Genomic DNA, 19,718 nt, shown 5'->3' with positions numbered 1-19,718 from the left:
TCTTGGATTCTCCAGCATCTGCAGTTCCCATTATCTCTAATCTAAAATGTAAAGCTGGTATCAGTAACAATAACCATGACGGACAGCATTGTTAGTCATAAAGTCATAGATCTCTACAGTTCAGAGCAAGGCCTTTTGGCCCATTGGGTCTGTGCTTGTCAGAAACAGCCACCTAACAATTCAAGATAACACGGTGTGAACTGGATGAACACAGCGGGCCAGGCAGCATCAGAGGAGCAGGAAAGCTTGATGTTTCGGGTTGGGACCCTTCTTCAGAAATGGGGGAAGGGAAGGGGATTCTGAAATAAATAGGGAGACGGGGGAGGCGGATAGAAGATGGATAAAGGAGAAGATACGGTGAGAGGAGACAAACAGGTCAAAGAGGCAGGGTTAGAGCCAGTGAAGGTGAATGTAGTTGGGGAATTAGGTGGGGATAGGTCAGTCCAGGGAGGACGGGCAGGTCAGGGGGGCGGGATGAGGTTAGTAGGTAGGGGATAGGGGTGGGGCTTGAGGTGAGAGGAATGGCTATGGAAGCGGGGACTAGCTAGGCTGGTTTTGGCATGTGGTTGAGGGAGGGGAGATTTTGAAGCTTGTGAAATCCACATTGATATCCTTGGGCTGCAGAGTTTCCAAGCCAAATATGAGATGCTGTTTCTGCATCTTTCAGGTGGCATCATTGTGGCAATGCAGGATGCCCAGGATGGACATGTTTTCCGAGGAGTGGGGGGTGGGGGGAAATTGAAATGGTTCGCGACTGGGAGGTGTAGTTGTTTGTTGCGAACAGAGCTTAGGTGTTCTGCAAAGCGGTCCCCAAGCCTCCATTTGGTTTCCCTGATGTAGAGGATGCCACAACGGGAACAGCAGATGCAGTATATAACATTGACAAATGTGCAGGTGAACATCTGTTTGATGTGAAAAGTCTTCCTTGGGCCTGGGATTGGGGTGAAGGGGCAGGTGTAGGTGCAGGTGTGGCACTTGCTTCAGTTGCAGGAAAAATTGCCGGGGGTGGTGGGGTTGGAGGAGAGCGTGGAGCGGACAAAGGAGTCGCGGAGAGAGTGGTCCCTCCAGAAAGCACATTAGGGTGGGGAGGGAAAAATGTCTTTGATGGTGGGGTCAGATTGCAGATGGCGGAAATGTCGGAGGATGATGCGTTGGATTTGGAGTTTGGTCGGGTGGTACATGAGGACAAGGGTAATTCTGTTTTGATTATTGTTGCGGATAGGGTGTGAGGGATGAGTTGTGGGAAATGCGGGAGACACGGTCAAAGGCATTTTTGATCACTGTGGAGGGAAGTTGTGGTTTTTGAAAAAAGAGGACAGCTGGGATATTCGGGAGTGGAATGCCTCATCTCAGGAGCAGATACGGCGGAGGTGAAGGAATTGGGAATAGGGGATGGCATCTTTACAGGAAGGTGGGTGAGAGGAGGACTATTCCAGGTAGCTGTGGGAGTCGGTAGGTTTAAAATGGATATCGGTTTCCAGGTGGATGCCAGAGATGGAGACAGAGAGGTCCAGGAAGGAGAGAGAGGTGTCAGGGGTGGTCCAGGTAAACTTAAGGTTGGGGTGGAAGGTGTTAATGAAGTGGATGAACTGTTCGAGCTCCTCGTGGGAACACGAGGCGGCGCCAAAACAGCCATCAATGTAACAGAGGAAGAGATGTGGCTTAGGGCCAGTGTAGCTTTGGAAGAGGGATTGTTCCACATACCCTACAAAGAGGCAGGCATAGCTTGGGCCCATGCGGGTACCCACGGCCACCCCCTATGTCTGTAGGAAGTGGGAGGAATTAAAGGAGAAGTTATTGAGGGTGAGGATGAGGTCGGATAAGCGGTTGAGGGTGTCAGTGGAGGGGGCTGGTCAGGTCTAATCTAACAATTCAATCCCATTTTCCAGCACTTAGCCCACAGCCTTGAATGCCTTGACATTGCAAATGTATATCTAAACACTTAAATGTTATGAGAGCGCTACCATGTTCACACGCAGTGAGTTCCAGACTCCCACTACCTTCTGAGTGAAAAGAAATTCCTCATATCCCCTCTAAACCTTTTGGCCCTTAACTAATTCCATGCCGCCTCCAGCAAAGAGAAATGTTCCTTCATGTCTACTCTTTGTATACCCGTTGAAATTTTATAAATTTCAATCTTAACCCTGATCAGCCTCTTCTCCTCCAAGCAAAACAACTTGAAGTTATAAAAACCCACTTGGTTCACTAATGTCCTTGTCTGAAGCAAGTTTGTTCCCCTTATCTAGTTCAACCTACATGTGCCTCCAGACTCACATTAATATGGATGATTCTCAATGCCCTCTGAAATGGTCTCACAAGCCATGCAGCTAAATTATACCTAGGGATTGACAATAAACGCTGGCCCTATCAACAATGTCCATGTCCTATGAAAGAAAAAGAAACAAGGCCTGAGTTTTGTGGGCAAAAGAATATGCTCATGTGTTGTAACTTTTTGAATGAGTAAACAGTTATTAAAGACAGTCAAACCCTCTTACATCCCTATGGTAATGCCTTGATCAATCAGAGTTGACTTGTCTGGTTTAAACGTAATCAATGAGTGAGGATTGATGGTTGACAGTTCCTGCTGCATCTCCATACCAACCATAGCAAAATGAATCATCATCCTCTTCTCATGTAGTTTATGTGGTCGTTTCCTGTCTAAATTAGCTTTTTCGTGCATTTCAATCCTGATGAGAGCAAGTCAAAAAGTTTACATTTCAGATAACACGGTGTGAAGCTGGATGAACACAGCCGGCCAAGCAGCATCAGAGGAGCAGAAAACAAGAAGGGTCCCGACCCGAAACGTCAAGCTTTCCTGCTCCTTGGCCCGCTGTGTTCATCCAGCTTCACACTGTGTTATTTCAGATTCTCCAGCGTCGGCAGTTCCTACTATCTCTGTGACAAGTTTACATTTCATGTCTGTTTGTAGTCATTTTCAAGTTCTCTACTGCCAAGCAATTATTTGTGTACAGCAAGTAACCTCATAACTTATAGAAACAGATAATCTCTCACTGAGGCCATAACCTTCCATCCAGACCAGTTATTATACACCGGTGGCTTAATCTTACATTTTTTTGGATAATAGCAAGTTGCATCAAGGTTTATCACTGCAAGGCCTAATAAGATCTCCCTATCTTTCCAAACTCATTAATCACCTACACCATCCTTATTATGTCCCTCTGATTATATCCCCATGTTACCATATGTTGTTCCAGCATCCCTTGCTGCCATGACACCTTTAAAAGTCACTGTTCCCAGCCTGAGCCTCTGAATTACAAGTCTAGTTACACTACCACAATGTAATCATCTGCTGTAGTGAGTGTCTGTAGCTTCTTGCATATGCAAATCAATCACACGATGAGCCCAATTGATAATCTTAATTCTCAATGCATGATTTTTAACTCAATATTGTCCAATTGTCCATGCATTGGCAATCTGGCAGTGCCCCTCACTGGCAACGTAATGGTTCTGCAGCCACACTGTTCAGGGCACATAGCCATCATGATTGATATGAACTCTCATCTTTGTCACTATTTAAACCACCAGGACACACAGTTTACTTGTCGCTATCTGCCTCATCTTGTCATTGTCCAACTGGGGAGAATCGCATGCAGGCAGTTGGACAATTCCAGACAGAAGCTTTTATTTACAGTCAGCAAAGAGACTACAGTTTGCCCCACAATGTTAGCCAAGTGCTGGCATTATGACCAATGACTATTCTACAGTCAATGATGTTCTGCTGCACCCAGCTCTCATCTGCTGGAAATGGGTGTCAATCAGGCCCTATCTGGTTTGTAATTTTCGATGCAGCTGAGCTCCGTTTTGTAGAAAAAGAGCTTCTTCCTCCCCTTTGTCCAGTCCTCCTCCTCAGAAGGCAGCTCCCAGTTCCTCAGGATCTGTCACATCACATTATTACCTGCTCCAATTGTGCAGAGTACAGTGTATTAGAATGACCCCACAGTGGGGCCACTGCATCTTTAGCAATTTGTTGTGTACTGCATCGTGGCCCTGGTCCCAGCGTACGCATCAACTTGATAACAGTTGCAATGCCAGATTGGTGACCAACACATTACATCAAAAAGTGAGTCCCAGTTGTGTTCACCCCTGCCCATCTCAGACCACATCAACCATAACAATAGTCATGGATTTTAGTGCAGCCCGTCATCATAGTTGCATAACAAATGATGCAGTGATGTTTCTCTCATCTCTCATCACCCTTGGCAGTATCACACATGTTCAGATGCTGTTAGCCAGTATTCACCTCCTTTCAAGTCATTGCTGATAACATCTGCACATTGAGATGATTATGTTTGATTTGCAGCACCAATGGCATGGTGCATTCTGCCTTTAACCAGCATTTGATGACTGAGCACATTGAATATGCCCTCATTGCAAATGATGAAGAAATGACTACAAATGAAATGTAGCTGCAGGTTTTTAATGCATGCTCCATGTATTTGATTCTTCAATGTCCTAGAGTCCAGTAGATGTGGTTCCTATGTTTTTGTTCATTGAAGTGGCACTAACTCTGCCAACACTGGGCATTTTCCCAGCCATTTCCAGTTGCATTTTGCATCTAGAGAATGGCATGTGATGGTAGGAAAACTGCTGGCAGTGATAGCAAGAGAACTGGGCACTACCCAAGACCCTCCATGTCCTCTTTTACTTTTACTTTACATATCTTCTTTACCCAAAAGCCTATTTCCATCCACCATCCCCATATGGAGAGTCCTCTCATTGAACATGACCTCCAATTGTCCTCCTTATCTCCTGAACCCTGACATTACACCCTAATGATGTCACCATGCTCGTCCATGCTCCCTCTGCAGAGGCCACAGTCATGGTCACTGCCAATAACTTCCCTATTCTGTAGCCTACCATGCCGCTGATCCTGTTCAGCATTCCTTCTCAATACACTTGAGTTTCCCTGTCACTGTCCTTGCCCCACCTCTGCACATGCTTCTGACTCCCATGGTCAACCCCAGACTGTGCCTGTGACTGATGGACTTGGGAGCCCCTGGCAGACAGAAGCACTATCCTTGACTGGATTGGTGACTTACTCCCAACTGGTTTTTAACATAACCATTTGGTTGAATAAACTTACAGTGTGTTTGCTGCATTGGCACCTGGTACATGCTGTAGCTGTTAGATTGATCTCATGGTGTGCCGTTCATAAAAATGAACCTGCAAGGCTGATTCCCAATGACAAACGTACAGGCAGTTTGTCCATGAGTTAACTTTGAGCACATCGATATAGTAGTACTGACAGCCTATGGCTTTTGACTTAAGTACCAATGAGTTATCAGGCATAGCACAGCAAGCAGGGCTAGGCAAAGCATGGATGTTGAGAGCATGGAGATCAGCACTGAATGAGTGAGTGTTAAGACAGCAAGCAAGTAGCCCTGAAATGCAGGCTGATCCAGTCTGTCAATTGAGTGCCCATTACTACCTGCAAAGTATCATTGTAGAGACCTTGCAATGCTGTTCTGGTCCACCTTGATATACCTTGATATTGTGTTTCTTAAGCAGCCTGCAAGTAGATTGAAGAGCTGCTGTGATGGCCAAATGAGGCTGGCAAATGTTGGATGCCATGCCCACAGCGAAGTAGTGCATATTTCTGGTGGACATGGGTCATGCTCTGTGATGCAATTTGAGATTGAGAACCATGGAGGCTTCTCTACGTCAGCTGAAATTGCCAGATACCTGCTCTTCTATTTTAAAATGTCTTGACATCTCACTTATTCAATATATTTGATAAGATAGAAAGATGAATTTTGATGATAGGAGCAGAGGTGTTAATAAGGCGTTTGGCAAGCAAGAATCCTCCTTAATCAGCAACTCTCCACTGCCTACTGAGAATCTCTCCTCGTCACTTGGCAAATGTGTGAATGATGTAATTTGCTCCTGACACTGAGATAGGCTTTTCTGGACTTGTCATCCCATTCTAGAATGAATCTCACTGTAACCCATCTTGCTCACACCCTCTATCAAATTCCATCCTCTGTGTTTATCTTACTGAACATGTAACACTTAATAAATTTTGACTAATCCTTCATGATGTGCTCGACTGTACTGTTCCAGGTTTCTTATTGATTAACATTTATTAAAATTATCTGAAATTCAATCAATTTTGACTCTTAAGCTTCTCAATTATTCTCTGATGAAACTGTCAACACATTGAGCCATCTGATTTAGGACATTGTATTATTCAACGTGATACATTGTCACCTAATTTAAGAATAATTAATTGCTGCTGATGGCTCATAGTTTGTAAGATTCCCAGTCTTGAGCTATTAAATCTATTCAAAATCTATCCCACTAAGTACAGTGGCAGCACCCCACCGAATGATGCAGGATCCCCTCAATGTGAAGATTGGACGTCATCTTTGTGAGGACTGTGCAGTGGTCACTAATACCAACAGTGTCATATTATCTGCAGCAGGCAGATTGGTGAGGAGATGTATTACATTTTTCCCTTTTGTTGGCTCTTTAACCATCTGTTACAGATCCAGTTCAGCAGCTGTGTCCTTTCGAATTTGAACAGCTTGGTCAGCAGTGGTGATGCCAAGCCACCATTAATTTTGAAGTCTCCTACCTAGACTACATTTTACGTCCGAATACCGTCAGTGCTTTCTTAAAGCCATGTTCAACATGGAGGAACGTTGACTCATCAGCTGAGGGACAGGATGTTGGGGACATCAGTAAGTGATAATCAGCAGGTGGTTTCCTTGCCCACGTTTGACCTGATGCCATGAGACTTCATTGGATCCAGAGTCAATGTTGAAGGCTCCGAGGGTAACTCCTTCATGTTTGTAAGTCACAGTGCTGCCTCATTTGCTGGGTCTGTCCTGTCGGGTCTTGTTAGAACTACCTGAATATTGTTAGTGCGGGAGGTTAGTACTATTAAGCCTGACTTTGAGATTATGTATCTTGTAAATACATCATAAAGCAGATGCGGAACAATACAATCAACAAAGGATAACCTGGCAGCAAAGCATTTCCTGATTTGTGATTGTATCCACACCACAAACTTTGCATATCAGATTACTCCCTGATCACTGGATCTAATTTCAGGAATACAATATGCTGCAAATTAATAATCTGAGGAGACCATACTAGAGATGAACTTGTCAGTTCCTTGTCATTTTCAATGCAAGAAAGTGTGTATAATTTAAAGAACTTTTTTTTCAGGAAAACTTGAAGTAAGATCAAACAAGCTCTAGATATATATACTATTCTATAGTAACTTCCCTTTGCCTATGGCAGTCAATATGAATAGCATAATCAACATTGGGATACACCTAGAATTAAAATTCATCACATACAAGTCACCATGACATGGCCAAAATATCCAAATTCTTTGGGCTGAACTTTACATCTGAGTTGTGGCTAGTGTTTTGGCAGGGTTTTTCTCAGCAAGGCCCAATAAACCTTCTCACTGTATCTTAGCAAACTCGCCCACATGTTATCTACCACCCCTCCATGGCATCTTTCCCATCTTATTTACACCTCATCCTACCATCTGCCATTCTCACAACAATTCACGCTCAGTAGATTTCTGCCAAAAGACAAACATTGCTTGCAGTATTTTTAAAAGGTTGCTGGGTACTAAGATGAACACTGACATTTCGAATCTGCCCTGCTTTGTCAAGGACAGTGTGGGAATGTGGTGAAGAAGCAGGAAATGCCACCACAATTCTCTGACAGGGTCCTGCTGGCTGATATGGTCCAGAAGAGAGAGGATATCTTCCTAGTGGACTGGCAGAAGAGGTTGCTCCATCAGAGTCTGCTAGCCTAGCCCGAGGGCATCACTCGGCTCAGTACCATCTCCACTGTGGAGAGGAATGACCAGCAGTGCTACATGATCAATGACCTTCTCTGCTCCACTAGGGGAAGTGTCAGAACCTGTTCACTTTATTGTCACAACTGTTTCCATTTCCCACCAAAGCTAATGCTCTTCTAATCTCATTGTTGCATGCAACATCTTTTCTCACTCGCTCTCACCTCCATCCCCACATCTCTTACATCACTAGTACCTACTAGTAATAGATTCAATCTTTGTTTAGATACATGTTTTAAGATTTTTCTACATCTAAGTAGCTTTTATTTTTGTTTTCATCTTTTGTTTAACAAACTTTGTTTTACTGTTAAAGTCTGCAGTCTCATGTGACTATGTTTCAGTAATTGATCATCATGTTTGCAAAAATAAAAAGGAGGGTGATCCAGCAGACTTAGTCTTTGGTTCCATTAGCAGAGATCATAACATTCCCACACCAATCACTCAAACAGTGAGCCAAGTTGAAGAAAAAGCAATGTTAGTGGACGCAACTGGCCATGCAAATAATTGACTTACTGTTGTGCCCTTGTGTATGTCCAATGAGACAAAGCTTGAGCCCATGGTGGTAGTCAAGAAGAAAACCATCCCAAAACAGGAATTCTTTAAAGGAGCAGTCATCCACATTCATAACAAATGCATGGATGAAGCTGGTTTGAAAATATGGATGAAGAAATTTTAAAGTTTCCAACTTGGAGCTTTATATGGAGAAAGAAGTGTTCTTATCTGGGACATGTCCAGACTGCACCCTGTTAATGATAATATTACTGAAATCCATTGTAAAACAATTATATTGCAATGATTTCTGCTGGACCAACCAGCTTTGTTCAACTACTAGAAATCACTTTACACAAACCCTTCAAAGATAGCATGAGAAATAATGTAGACTGACTGGATGACTGGAGGAAAGGAGACATTTATTAAGTAAGGTAGCATATAACATTAGCAATGGAGTATGAATAGGTTACAGAGATCTGGGGTTAAATCAAAATGGAGATTATTGTTTAAAGTTTTGGCAAAGATCTGTAACTTAGCTTGTGGATGAGGTTGTTGACTTGCTCACCGAGCTGGCTTGTTTTGTCACCATGCTAGGTGGCATCATCAGTGGAGCCTCTGATGAAATGATGTTATTCTACTCCGCTTGGAATTTATACTATGCAGTCCATTACAGTGAGTACTATCATTTGTGGTTTTGACTTATGTAGGTTTGTATATGGGGTCCGATTCTATTTTTAGTTGATTAGAGTATGGGTGGAGATTGTTGTCAAATCATTAAAAAAATGTGGATATCTAATGCACATTATGGAATGAAGATAAATTAAGAGAAATCATATTGTTGTACAGTACTGCAGAAAATTACCAAACCTGCACAAGGAGCAGAACAGTTGCTTGAAGGTGTCAATATTCTGTTGGACCAGGGCTCTTCTCAAACCTTTGATCTGAAACAAAATAGTCCAGTTATGTAGCATTTCAGATTTAAGCATATCACTTTGTATTTAACTGATCTCTTGTCACTGTACAGGGTAAGAGAGATGTGGCAAGTACCAGAAAAGTGGGCACAGACTTGCACGATACAGTGTTGGTACATGATCACACATGAGCTGTATGTATATTATTCTAGGCTGCTTTTTCATTCATCAAAAAGTGATTATAAGGGGTCCCCATGATGTTGTGGCAACAGTCAGTGAGGGTCTGGATTTAGAATAAGCAATCTGAGCCAGCATGAAGTCCAAACTTGTTGCTTCAGAATGCCTATGGGGAATATGATGTAAGTAATTAATTTTGCAAACATGGTATTAGTTGCCTGCTTGATGCAAGCGAGAACTACAAACTTGTGATAGTACGGAAATACCCTGTGACAGTCTGGTTGGAGCTGTAAGTAATGATATTGAGAGGGGTATAAAAACCACACAGTGACAAGATGGGCATCAGTCACTGGAAATCATGCCAGGAGGAAGTAAACAATCTTGTAATTGTGTCTTGCATTAGAGTAGAAAATGATTTATATGTACTTTCCAGATGTAATCAGAAAACAGTCTAGGGGACAGGAATTCACTATTCAGCAAATGAATTGAGGCTAATTACAATGTCTTATCATTAATCTGGCATAGGGGGACTGCTAATCAACTGATTGTCAACAACTTCCAACAGATCATGAATGGTGCCTCAGCATTCTGAGCACCATTCTCGGGATTGGCAGTGGTTCCACAGTGTGATCTGTCATCCCATCTCAGGAATACATCATCAGTTCCCCACTCTTGCTATTCTGCCACTATCCTTCCTGACAGCCAGCTGCTGTCCACACTGAGACAGTGGAGTCCTGGCTGGGCTTATAAAGGTCTAAAGTTGCTTGAGGTCATCCTCTAAGGTCAAAGGCAGTCTCCATCTCTGAAAGGCTCAGGAATCTACCTTCAGGCACTGCAGATAAGAGGACAATGAGAAGACGGGAGATCTTGTATTTAAATACACTCAGTATACAAAGGGAAGTGAGACTGAAGTACAGGTTGAAATTGGCAGGTAGGATCCCCTGGGCATCACAGAAACGTGGCTGCAAGGTTTCAGGACTAGGAGCTAAATATCTAATGATAGAAGTCCTATAGAAAGGACAGGCAGTTGCACAGAGGGAGCAGGGTTGCTTTGCTCATAAAAAAAATTAAATTAAATTGATAGCAAAGAGCAATATAGAGTTGTGAGGCGGAGAAAGTGTGTGGATAAAGCTCAGGAGATACAAAGGAAAAAGACCCTGATGGGTGTTATGTACAGGTTTCCTAGCAGTAGTCAGGATATGTGGCAGCAAATAAATCAGGAGATCAAAAATGCATGTCTGAAAGGTAATTCAATAATTATGGGGGAGCTTCAATATGTAGGTGGACTTAGGAAATCAGCTTGGTGGCAGATCCTAAGAAACGGAATTTCTGAAGTATCCATGAGATGGTTTTTTTTGAAGCAGCTTGTCATAGAATCCACTAGGGAACAGATAATTCTGGATTTGGAGCTGTGTAATGAGACAGACTTGATTGTTAAGCTTAAATGGAAGGAACCCTTAGGGGGCAATGACCACAGTATAAAGTTTGAGAGGAAGAAACTGCAATCAGATGTAATGGTATTACATTTGAGTAAAGGTAGCTACGAAGACATGAGGGAAAAGCTGGCCATTAGAAGGGGAATCTAGCAGGGAAGATGCTTGAAATATACCAAGGCAAGGATGAGGTAACCACGGTTGACAGGGGAAGTCAGGGACAGCGTAAATGCAAAAGAAAAAGCATATAATGTGGTGAAGATTAGTGAGAACTCAGAGGATTAGGCAGCCTTTAAAAACCAGCAGAGGATAACTACAAAAGCAATATGAGGGTAAGCTAGCTAATAATATAAAAGTTGATTGCTGGAGGTTTTTTGAGATATGAAAGGTAAGAAAGAGATAACAGTGGACAATGGACAGCTGCAAAATGAGGCTGAAGAAGTAATCATAGAGAAGAATGAAATGGTAGAGGAACTGAACAAGTATTTTACAGCAGTCTTCATAGTGGAAGACATCATTATTACAACAGAACTTGAAGCGAATTCGGGCAAAGGTGAGTCAAGTGGCCATCACTAAGGAGAAGGGCTAGGGAAGCTGAAAGGTCTGAAGGTGGATAAATCACCTGGACGAGATGATCTACTGTCTAGAGTTTTGAAGAAACTAGCTAAGCATATTGCGGAGGCACTGATGGTGGTCTTTCAGGAATCACTGGAGTCAGGGAGGGTCCCAGAGGACTGGAAGATGATGAAAGTAATACCCTGTTTAAGAAGGGAAAGAGGCAGAAACATAAAATTATAGACCCATTAGCCTGACCTCAGTCATTGGCAAAATTCTAGCGTCCATCATGAAGGATGAGTTTGCGGAATACTTGGGCGTACATGGTAAAATGGGGCTGAGTCAGCATGGTTCAAGGGGAGGCCGTGCTTGACAAATTTGTTAGCATTCTTTGAGGAGACAATGAGTAAGTTAGATAAAGGTGAGCCAGTGAATGTGATCTATTTGGATTTCCAGAAGGCTTTTGACAGGGTGCCTCACAAGAGGCTGCTATATAGGATAACAGACCAAAGTGTTAGGGGTAAGGTACTGGCATGAATGGAGGATTGGTTGACTGGCAGAAGATAGAAAGTATGGATAAAGTGGCCTTTTACGGGATGGCAGCCAGTGACAAGTGGAATTTCATAGGGGTTGGTTTTGGGAGCATGACAATTCAAGTTATATATTAGCAAGCTGTGCAAAGGGACTGAGGGTATTGTCACTACGTTTACAGATGACACAAAGATAGGTGGAAGGATAGGTAGTGTTGACAAAGTAGAGAGGCTGCAGAAAGACTTGAGCAGGCTAGGAGAGTAGGCAAATAAATGGCAGATGGAATATAACGTTGGAAAGTGCGAGGTCATGCACTTTGGTAGGAAGCATACAGGCACAGATTATTTTCTAAATGGAGAATGGCTGCAGAAATCTGAAGCACAAATTGATTAAGAGTTCTAGTTCAGGATTCTCAAAAGGTTGTCATGTAGGTTCAATTAAGAAGGCAAACATAATATTAGCATTCATTTTGACAGAGTTAGAATACAAGAGCAGGATGTACTGTTGAGACTGTATAAGGATCTGCTAAACTGCATTTGGAATATTGCAAGCAGTTTTGGGCCCTGTATCAAAGGAAGGATTGTTAGCCTTGGAGGGAGTCTGGAGTAGGTTCACAAGAATGATTTTGGGAATGAAGGGTTTGCCATTTGAGGAGTAGTGGAGGACTCTGGGTCTTTACTTGATAGAGTTTAGAAGGATGAGGGGGATCTCATTGAAACTTCAAGAATACCGAGAGGCCTGGATAGATGGAAGATGGATGTGGAAGATGTTTCCACTTTTAGATGGCTCAGCGTCAGAGTGAAGAAATGACCTTTTAAGACTGAGATGAAGAGGAATTTCTTCAGTCAGAGAGTGCCTAATCTGTGGAACTCATTGCTGCAGAAGGCTGTGGAACCAAGTCATTGAGTGTATTTACGACAGAGGTAGATAGGCTCATGATTTGTAAGGGGATCAAGGTTTACAGGGAGAAGGCAGAAGAATGGGATTGAGGAACATATCGCACTTGATCAAATGGAGGAGCAGTCTCAATGGGCCAAATGGTCTAATTCTGTTCCAGTTTCCATTGATCTTATGGTCATATGGAAAGTCACCAGTCTTCCCCAGACATATTGCAGTCTCTTGGGCAAAACTATGTAGGAGCATGAATGCAGGAAAAGGAATATCAAAGCTGGTGTGATGCATGGCATGTAGGTCATATGTCCCAAAAAGTTTCACCTGAAAATTTGATCAGTTCATACTGATGTCTGAATCTAAGTTATTATGTAGGATCTCCAGATCTGTATGCGGGCACTTCACTGAGAGCACCCCACCACGCCACTGTTAACTACTCCATATATTTTATTTACTTCACTTTGGCCAATGCCTTGTCCCTGTCTAAAAATGACATTAAATTTAAACATTTCAGCCATATGTAGCAGCCTTTGAATTTTATCAAGGGATCTTAGGAAGATTGCATATGCTAAAGGAACATGGAAATGCACCTCCAGTGCAGCAGTGGGGCTGCAGGTAGGAGCTACTGGAATAGAGTGGTGTGGGGCAACATCGATTTATGCTTTTGAGCTTTCGAAGTAACTTTACTGTTCTGTTGACATGCACCATGCCTGAGGTTACAGTACTCGATGATGTAAATGAAAAAAAAATTTCTCTATCCAGGGACAATGTCATCCACATCAGAGAGCACCAATAGAAATACTGGCAAACAGGTGTATGAACTAAATAAACACATATCAGTGTTCTTAATTAATTCAATCACTCAATGCTATGCCTTTGAGACCAAAATGTTGAGCTTTACCTGTTTAATCGCATGCCCTTTGTTTCATAAAAAACTGCAATTAATGGTTGATTTAACCATTTCGATCGATAAAAATGTTTTATTATCGAAGGATTTAAATGTAGAATGAAGTGATTGAGAGAGAACTACGATCTTGTGCAAGCTTAAACCATCCTCTTGCTAAACAGTTGAATAAAAGCCAACCTCCTATTGAACTGAGATAATGGGAACTGCAGATGCTGGAGAATCCAAGATAACAAAGTGTGAAGCTGGATGAACACAGCAGGCCAAGCAGCAAGACCCTTCTAGGCCCGAAACATCAGCTTTTGTGCTCGTGAGATGCTGCTTGGCCTGCTGTGTTCATCCAGCTTCACACTTTGTTATCTCCTACTGAACAGTTTTGTTAATCCTATTTAAATGTAACAGTATGCGTACATTTACTTAAGTTACGTATCATATTATCAATGTATGACAGGAATTATTATAATGTAATTAAGACTGCAGTTTAAGAACAGTTCGAATTTATGTGAATTAGCACTGCATGATTGCACTGGCATATCAACCGTGAGCATATGCTGATCCCACACTCACACTTCTGTTTGTACTGCACCCAATTCCTAATGATCAGCCATGCTCACAATTACATGCAACATCTTTCCTCTCTTGCTCTCACACACAAACCCTACACAACTAACCATACTTGATTTTCAAAACCAGTTTTGTATATTCCTGGGAGATTGAAACAAACAAAAATGTGTCTTCAGTTTGAGCCACAATCTGCTAACGATGGTTTTTTGATGAGAAAAGTAGTCAACATATAATATTAAGAACATGCATCATATTAACAATATAATTATATTGTTTCTCAGAAATTGGCCTTTGTAGACTATCATTCTGCCTTAAACAGCTACTAGTTAAAGCTTTTAACTTTCCCTTTCATTTTTTCAATATTTAGAGGATATTATAATTCTTTATTAGGAGAAATGTGTTCTGATTCATTGGCTGACACATCTGAGAAGTTTTCACAGAAGAAACAGCACACCTAGGACATAGAACATAGAACATAGAACATAACATCACAGTACAGGCCCTTCGGCACTCGATGTTGTGCCGACCTGCCATACCGATCTGAAGCCCATCTAACCTACACTATTCCATGTACGTCCATATGCTTGTCCGAAGACGACTTAAATGTACCTAAAGTTGGCGAATCTACGACTGTTGCAGGCAAAGCGTTCCATTCCCTTACTACTCTCTGAGTAAAGAAACTACCTCTGACATCTGTCCTATATCTTTCACCCCTCAATTTCAAGCTATGCCCCCTCGTGCTCGCCGTCACCATCCTAGGAAAAAGGGTCTCCCTATCCACCCTATCTAACCCTCTGATTATTTTATATGTTTCAATTAAGTCACCTCTCAACCTTCTTCTCTCTAATGAAAACAGCCTCAAGTCCCTCAGCCTTTCCTCGTAAGACCTTCCCTCCATACCAGTCAACATCCTAGTAAATCTCCTCTGCACACTTTCCAAAGCTTCCACATCCTTCTTATAATGCGGTGACCAGAACTGTACACAATACTCCAAGTGTGGCCGCACCAGAGTTTTGTACAGCTTCACCATAACCTCTTGGTTCCGGAACTCGATCCCTCTATTAATAAAAGCAAAAACACTGTATGCCTTCTTAACAGCCCTGTCAACCTGGGTGGCAACTTTCAAGGATCTGTGTACATGGACACAGAGATCTCTCTACTCATCTACACTGCTAAGAATCTTACCATTAGCCCTGTACTTTGCCTTCTGGTTACTCCTACCAAAGTGCATCACCTCACACTTGTCTGCATTAAACTCCATTTGCCACCTCTCAGCCCAGCTCTGCAGCTTATCTATGTCTCTCTGCATACCTGTGCTATGCTGTCCAGGTATCAGCCGCTGTAGTTGATATTGGAATGTTCAGGAGTTCTTTATATCGTTAGAGATTATGTTTGTTTTATCCTTGGAAGTTGTTGGTCATTATCATGGTTTACATGATTTATCTTGTTAAATACATCAGTACAGTTGATAGGTCAAAAATAATTTGGATCCTGTGACATCTTTGTCTCCTACTCGAGCTTTTTGTTCATATTATATGTATGCTTCATCAAAAATATTAGGCACACTGCATTTTAGAGGCGATCTTACAGCACAGTTCATCTACACTAAGATTCCTGTTCTGAGAATTTTCACCAGCACTTTCCCAAACTGAGAAAAGCCCGACCTTATTAAAAATGATTCATAGCATCAACATTACAAGAATACATGTTAGCTGAGTATTCATGTTAATTTAGAAACAAATTCTAAGATTTATTCATTTTTGCTTTGATACAAGCATTTAAGTTTTCTGAAACTTCTGCAAGTGAAACATAAAGTTAATGAGGCCAACAGCAAGCAATTATCTCTTCTTAACAGGTATCTCTCCATTGCCTCGTGAAAATCTCATCTCAAACTCTTGAACTCGAATGGAAAATATAGCTAGTTGCTCTGTAAGGCTGTGTTCAACTTCCCATGCACATGTAACTCCAAGTTTTCTCGGCCCCTTAGACTGAATTTCACCAGAAATCAACTATGTCAAATCTGGCCTGTTTAATGATGTGGTTTATGTCCTTGAGGAATAGTAATTTCTTACACTGTCTTCCCAAACTAGCCTTTTTACCTATGCACAATGCCCTTATGGTGCCCTACTCATCATTTCCTTCTATTTGCCACTACCAAGCCCTACTGGGTTATTGGTGCTGGAGCCACAATTAGAATCTAGCCATGCGCATGGTCAAGAACTACGTGGAGCTGCTCTGCACACAGCTCCTGTCAATTGCCCCAGACATATTGGACAAAGGGAAATTTGAAACTAGTTTTGCAAGTAGGGGCCTGGAGGTCATTGCAGATGGAATGTTGCAGAGGAAGGACGTACCCTTCCCTTAGGACTAGCAAAGGTGGCTGCACCACCACCAAAAGGTTGCCATCCTGAGATGAAGTTTCCAACTGGATCTTTGCAGTTTCCATGGTCTGGAGAAATGCTCAGCCATGCAGGAAGTAAGTCAATGACCTCCTCCACTCTGCAAGAGGATGTGCCATCATCTCCTTTCTGCTACATCTCACACGTGCATTATCATTTGTACTGCACCCAACTTCCACCAAGACTAATTGTCAGCCATGTTACATGCACCATCTTTCCTCTCTTGCTCTCACTCAAGCAAGCCCCACACTACTAACTCTGCTTTGCTTACTCACTTACTTGGGCAGCTTACCATGTTTCTCCCTCCGGTACTAGAGCAAACAGCTGTGCCAACTACTTCCACCTCACTCAATCCCAGATTTCAGTAAGGTCGCCATGGACCCAAAGGACACTGGGCTGCTCTTCCATTAGCGAGAGATGAGTGGTGATGGTTTATAACCCGAGGGTCACCACACCTCAGGTAGGAGGAGAGGTGGAGAAGATGGGACCTTCGTAGTAACCTCAGCTGATACAGGAATTGAACTTGAGTTGTTGGCTTCACTCTGAAAAAACAGCCTTTTTATTTTGTAGCATTAGGCATGCATAGTTCTTGTTTAGTTCCTACTGCTCACAGAAACAATGACCACAGCAACTGCTGAGTATGCAAGTGAAACAGGATTACTGACTGTGGTTGCCATTTTAAGATGGTTTATAGTGATAGGTCATATTTCATTTACTCACAACATCTCTTTTTGGCACAGGCTTTCTGTTAATAAGCAAGATTAGAGATGTATTTGAAGGTGTGCAATTACTTGTGTATAAATTTCAAATTACCCAATCGTAAATATTGTTCCAATTAGTGAATCAACCATAAACATAAAAAATGCAGCATTGAGAGAGGGGGCTGGGATCTGAAAACCAAGAACAATAATCAGCTAATCATATGAAATGATGAATACTTCGAGGGTTTATGGAAAACTCATAAGCTCTTTGGCTAGTCATCACAGCAACACAAAACACTTTACAGAAGTTGAAGTTGCTTTGTTCCTTTTCTAATCTTCATAACAAGGTCAGCACTGAGTGGAAATAGTGCAGAGCATTATGCAGACATGCTACCAGGCAACACAAAGTTAGTGCCTGATCTTTTTGTAAGCAACAAAGCCCTGACAGCAGAACTGAAAGTTACAGTTGAAGAGTATGGCATGAGACCTGAATGGCAATAGAAGGAGCAGAACATCTTGGTGATTCTTTGGGGAGCACATTCTCTTAGGTTTTATTTCCTAATTTAAAGCAATTAGTCTGCCATGATCTGTCTGCAAGATAATTCAAACTTAGATTCTTATCTGAACTTCAAATCTTTTCAGAACCTAATTGAATCATCAATTAGTTTGTGAAATCTGTGGATCCAAGAAAAGTTACATTTGTATTACCGTTTCAATGAAAGATATTAAGAGGAAAGCTATATGCATTCAAATCTTCCTATCTGTGACATTTGCTGATGAATGTGGCACCAGCCTTAATCCCTGTAAAAAAATTTGAAAGGAAAGATTAATGAATATACACTATAGCTCTTGACAAGAAGTACCAAAGATGAGTAATATTCAACTGAAGAAAAGATGAAGTGAAAATGGTTGAAGAAGAGGCTCAGGAAAACAGAATAGGAGAACAGAACAGGGAAAATACAAGCAGAAAGAACAAAACTACTACAAAAGTAAAAAGTTGTGTATGTTGGAAATCAAAGCTAAACATGGTAAATGCAGGAAATGCTCAGCAGACCTCATAATATCTGTAGAGAGAGAAACAAAGTTAATAATTTAGATTAATACTCTTTCTAATAAATCTTATCCTAGGCAGAGAAAGCTAACCCAGTGATTAGCATGTGCCAGATGGTGATAATTTGGATTCTTGATGCTTTTACTTTGTGTGGAAGAATACATTCCAGATAAGTTTAACATCTTGAAAATCTATCAAAGGCTGACGTCATTAAAATATTGACCACCATTAGATAATTTATATGGTGATATGGAAATATCTCACTGAGTGCAGATAAGCCATGAAGAATTAATGATTTTACAGCTACAGTGACAGATAACTTCTCTGAATTGCTTTGTAAATTGAGACCAGTGTTTTAAAGTCAATTCTAAAACATTGCACTGGAGATGGAAAAGTTGTATTTAATTGAATTTGGGTTATGTTAATATGAACGTTATGTTGTCATGTTTTGTTACAAACAGTGGGATTAGAATGTGTATCTAGTGGATATTTTATAATCATTATGGTGCCATTCCAGATGATTCAAGTATGACATTCTTGGAATTAAAACTTACTGTTCTGTGTTGGTTTAATATTATTCATATGTCTAATTCTAATTTGTTAATGTAAGCATTCACAGTTTTCTATTGTGCTTTCTGTGTAACAAGTAGAAGAGCAGATCATAGGCAAACAAATCCAAATAAAAATGTTGTGATTTATTATTTACTATTTAATTTGAGCTAGTAACTTGAGCAAAATTGTCAAGCAAGTAGAACATATATGCTGAAAATGGACAAAGTTCTAGTTGCGACGGACTTTGAATACTGAACAGATACCTTTGCACCTTAAAACTTTTAATTATACAAAATAGTTAGAGGATACCAAATGAATAGTGAAGTATTTGCAAGTGAAGCACACGATAAAGGCATTAGAAAATTTGGCTGGGCTATACTGGAAAGATTTGGCTTAATATCTCATTAAAATTACTCCTCAAGCATGTAAACTGCATATTTGAGAATGGCTATTGTAAAAATATTGACTTGGTTATACCTATCTGTGGAATTTAGAGGTGTCATGAGCCGCTGCCATGGCTGGGCAGGGTTTTCAAGGAATTTAACTCTGTAGAATGTGGTTAGTAGTAAATAGTGAGATTATTACGGCCTGCTCTAAAATAAGGCAACATACCAATGCCAGGAGAAAGGGTGCTCAACTCCATGGAGACAAGTCACACAAATTGTAAGTTTTGTACACAATGAAGTCCTTTCAGTTTGTATGTTCAAGAGCAAATAA

Source organism: Stegostoma tigrinum, chromosome 14, assembly GCF_030684315.1.
Source record: "Stegostoma tigrinum isolate sSteTig4 chromosome 14, sSteTig4.hap1, whole genome shotgun sequence".
Classification (NCBI taxonomy): Eukaryota; Metazoa; Chordata; class Chondrichthyes; order Orectolobiformes; family Stegostomatidae; genus Stegostoma; species Stegostoma tigrinum.
This window is presented reverse-complemented; position numbering follows the sequence as displayed.